Raw genomic sequence first — 4101 nt, forward strand, 5'->3', positions numbered from 1 at the left:
ACAATCAACAAGACATAAGTAAACAATCAACAATTTAGCAGACATAAATAAACAATCAACAAGACATAAAATAAACAACAATCAAGAATTAAGGCACTTGGGTATTTACATGATGAAATAAAATAGGATAAATAAATAAGTATTTAAACAGGTGAGGTAGTGCGGTGTAGTGCAAATAAACAGGGGAAAGTGGAATGTGCAGTCTGAGTTCAGAGTGTGTGAGTGGAGGGGATTCTGAGGATATGTAAGGTACGTATACAGTATTTAGTTTTTTCTTTGGTTAACTTTTCATAACAGTTTAAATAAAACACAAAATGCTCCTAATTTTGGCCTCAAAATCTCACAAAGCAGAGAATCTATGTTTAAAATGAAGTTATTATTTTGGGCTATTAAATCTGTCAGATAGTAACTGCTTATTTATACATTTTATACATTTTTTATATTGCATTTTATATTGCTATTTTTGGTATATATATGTCTAGGTTGTTCCTCCTTATTATTGTTGTTGTTACTATTGTTACTGTGTGTATGTTCTGGCTTACACTGCAATTTCCCAGCTTGGTATCAATAAAGTATATCTATCTATCTATTATTAGAGCAGAGTGCGATCAATGGTAATTTCATGTAGGAGTCAGTATTTGAAATGATGAGTTGTAATTACTTTTATTAAAAAATGTATTTATTGAATATGCTGTATTGAAATATAGATAATTAAGTCTCCAGTGTGACAGTATATCCTTTAATGTAACTGTGATTTCACTGTGTCAATTTACTGTTGATGTAACTGGCATCAACCACAAAATTTGCTTTTATTCAGGACACAAAACCTTTGATATTTACATTTTATCTCTAATACAGTCAGCCACAGACAGCATATTACATTAAATCTTAATTTGCAGTAAGTACAACAAATAAACTGCAACATTTTGCATGTTTTTTTTGTTTTTTTTACTGCTCCCATACACAATAAAGGACAGTGGTTGTGAAGTTATTACCAGTTGTTGCAATGCTGCTCACAATGCTTGTTAACACATGTTGCATTACTTCAGTGATCTTTACGCTTAGTAATAAGTACTGAAACTAATATGAAGTGACTGTATTTGGAGGAATGAAGATGTGATTTTGGTAGATTTACACTTTAAGGTAAGAATTTAGTTTACCAATTTGGCTTTTTGTATTAAGAAATTAATTGCACATTGAAACTGTGAAACACTGAAAAACTGAGCTAAAGCAATAATATAATATCATAAATGCAAGTAATTATTAATCATTGTGGATCAGAATTAGTTTTTTGGCCAGGTATACACAGATGGATACAACAGATAAACAAAGACAACAATCAAAACACAGAGAAACAAATGTGAATATATATACTCATCATTTATTGCATGATGTGAATCTAATGCTTTGGCCCTCATTCACAGTCACCAGATCTCAACCCAATTAAACACCACCAACACCCCTGTCATAAAGATTTACACTATAAAATAAAATGTATCCTGAAAAATAAATGAATGCATTGTGAGAGTTGAGTTTTAATAATTATTTAACAAATTGTTGGTTCATTTATATAGTTTAGTTAATTTGGCCTATTCATTTCATTATTTATTCCATAATGCCCTTTAAATCCAGGCCTACCTGCCACAGCACAATGCAACATAATTTAGTTTGTTATCTGAGTCACATGTCTCATCTGTACCTCTTTTTCAGAAACTCCAGATACTTACTGTCCATGACATCAATACCTGTCAAATATGTGTTTTTATTTATAAGGTATATTCAGATCATGAAAACTTTTCAGAGCACTTTAAGACTTATTTTAAATTTAATTCTCAGGTTCACTCTTATCCAACGCGACAATCTTTAGATCTTCATCCCCCAAGATTTTTTTTTACGTGCAGAGGTCAATTTACTATTAAATTTAGGGGTACCAAATTAGGAATACTTTTTTCCCCATTGGCAAAAAACTCATATAATATAAAATGTTTTCAAAAGATGTCTAAAAGCCCATTTAAACAGCTGTTTTAAAGATTCTAATTACACAACACAACACCTTTTATATCTGGTTCATATTTTGTTTTCATATTGTTGTTTTCGTCATTATAACTATGTTGATGGTATCATTTTTTTCTTATTAATCAAGTTTGTTATTACTTTATGTAGTTATAATTTTCTCCTGTATTCAATTTCTGCTCCTTATAACTATGAAGTTTTAGGTGGATGCCTTAAATAAGCCCATCTGGGTTTTCTGCCTCTCCCTGCACTTTACACTATTTGTCCCATCATGGACAACCCCTGTCGTCCTCCTCTTTCACTAAGCTGAGGCAGCTCAGGATCATCTTCAGCTACAGACGGACCCCGAGTCATCAAGCGGTTTGGAGGCTCGTTTGTACCATCTGCCATCCAGACTCACAACGCTCAGCTCCCAGTTCCTCAAACGCCCGCGAGCACAAAGACTGGTTTAAAACTCCTACTACAACGCACAACCTTTCTGCAACTATTTACTATTTAATTTCCACTCTAGTAGTTTACGTAGTTTTAGTTTTAGTTTTAGTTTTTAGTTTTAGTCAAGTTTTAATTTCTGCCTCATATTTGTTGGACTCAATGTCCTTCTTGAAACAACAAAATAGTGTACATACTTTGAATTTATAGTTTGTATATCTTCAATATTAATAATATTAGCTATATTTTACTGTGATATTCTTTGTTCTCTGTTTATTATTTGCACTACTTTGCCCTAGTTGCTGCTGTGTCAAAATGATGAATTTCTCCTCAACGGGGGATAAATAAAGGAATTAATCTTATCTTATCTTTGTCGTTTTTTTAATGTAATTCCAATTCGTCAAAATAATAATAAATAAAATAACAGTGCTTGGATCTGAAACGGTATTATGGTTATATATATACTCACACAACCATAATATACATATATTACCGTATACTAGGTTAATGTTGCCATGACTCCGCTTAACGTCACTGGCTTCGGTTGCCATGGTGCTTTTTTGCTTCAGTTCTCCCGGATGTAGTCCCCCCACCCCCCCACCCCTCCCTCACCGTACATATGGCGTCGGAAAGTGAGACTTCGGCTAATGTTACACAGTTTGTCTGAAGTTAGTCCGGCTCTGCTCTCCTGCAAAGACGGACGCTTCACTCCACTCCGCGGCGCAGCTGGAAGACGGTTTTCCCGGCAGTTTCTGGGTGGTCAGCACATTTCAGTTTTATTAACTGAGAGTTCTAAAGCGGACGCGTTAGCCGTTCAGCTGCTAACGGTGGTAACGTTAAAGAGAGAGAGAAGCTCCTCCTGTCTGCTACATTAATGCTCTAACTGTGAGTGTGAACGCGTGTTTTCACATCATGGCGCGCGGCGACGGGTCCTTGTGGAAGTAGTCTAAACAATCTAAAACACTTTTTAAAGGTTAGTTTTCATGTGTTCGGTTTGTGTTTCTCGTGCTCAGAGCCTTCTGAATGGAAAACACAGGACACAACCGGGTCCTGGTAACATCGGTTGCTTCTTACCGTGAGCTTAACTCTAAAACTCAGATCTAACTTTAAACGTTCACCTGTTCCCTGTTCCCTGTGCACCTGTGCACTGAGTTGCTGCTGTGTCTGGCTGCAGGCAGGAGAGGATATTGTCTTGTCTCCTCCATGACCCACTTTTTTGCATCCATTCCTCTTATCCTCTGGTCTTTAATGCCCCCCTCACCTTTCCCTCAATATGTGTGTGTGTGTCAGATAAAAAAATAAAAAGTAGATAGAGAGATATAAGAATATATAAGTGATGTGTAATACATAGTAGATAGATAGTAGTAAAGATGTAAGATAGATGATAGTTAATGTGTGTGTTACTGTGTGTGTGTGTGTGTTATAAGAAAATAGAGAAATAGATGTTACATAAAGATAGATAAGATGTAGATAGAATAGATAAGAATAGATATATATATAATATGTTATGTTGGTTGTGTGGGTGTGTGTTGTGTGTGTTACTGTGTGTGTGTGTGTGTGTTGTGTTACTGGTGTGGGTGTTGTTGTGTCGGTTATGTGTTGTTGTGTTGTGTGTGTGTGTGTGTATCATAGTATAGCTAGTGTATGTGTGTGTGTGTG

General features: G+C 35.1%; 1 protein-coding gene across 1 annotated transcript in view; it reads left to right on the plus strand.

The window, feature by feature from the left end:
• Positions 1-3065: 3065 nt before the first annotated feature.
• Positions 3066-4101, plus strand: part of pak4 (p21 protein (Cdc42/Rac)-activated kinase 4) — a 22191-nt gene continuing 21155 nt past the window's right edge. The window contains exon 1 of the mRNA XM_035679750.1: positions 3066-3198. The gene's annotated coding sequence lies outside the window, so the exon portion shown is untranslated. The remainder of the gene's footprint in view (positions 3199-4101) is intronic.

The sequence above is a fragment of the Morone saxatilis genome, unplaced genomic scaffold, assembly GCF_004916995.1.
Source record: "Morone saxatilis isolate NCDOM2014 unplaced genomic scaffold, NCSU_SB_2.0 Contig8, whole genome shotgun sequence".
In the NCBI taxonomy this organism is placed as follows: Eukaryota; Metazoa; Chordata; class Actinopteri; family Moronidae; genus Morone; species Morone saxatilis.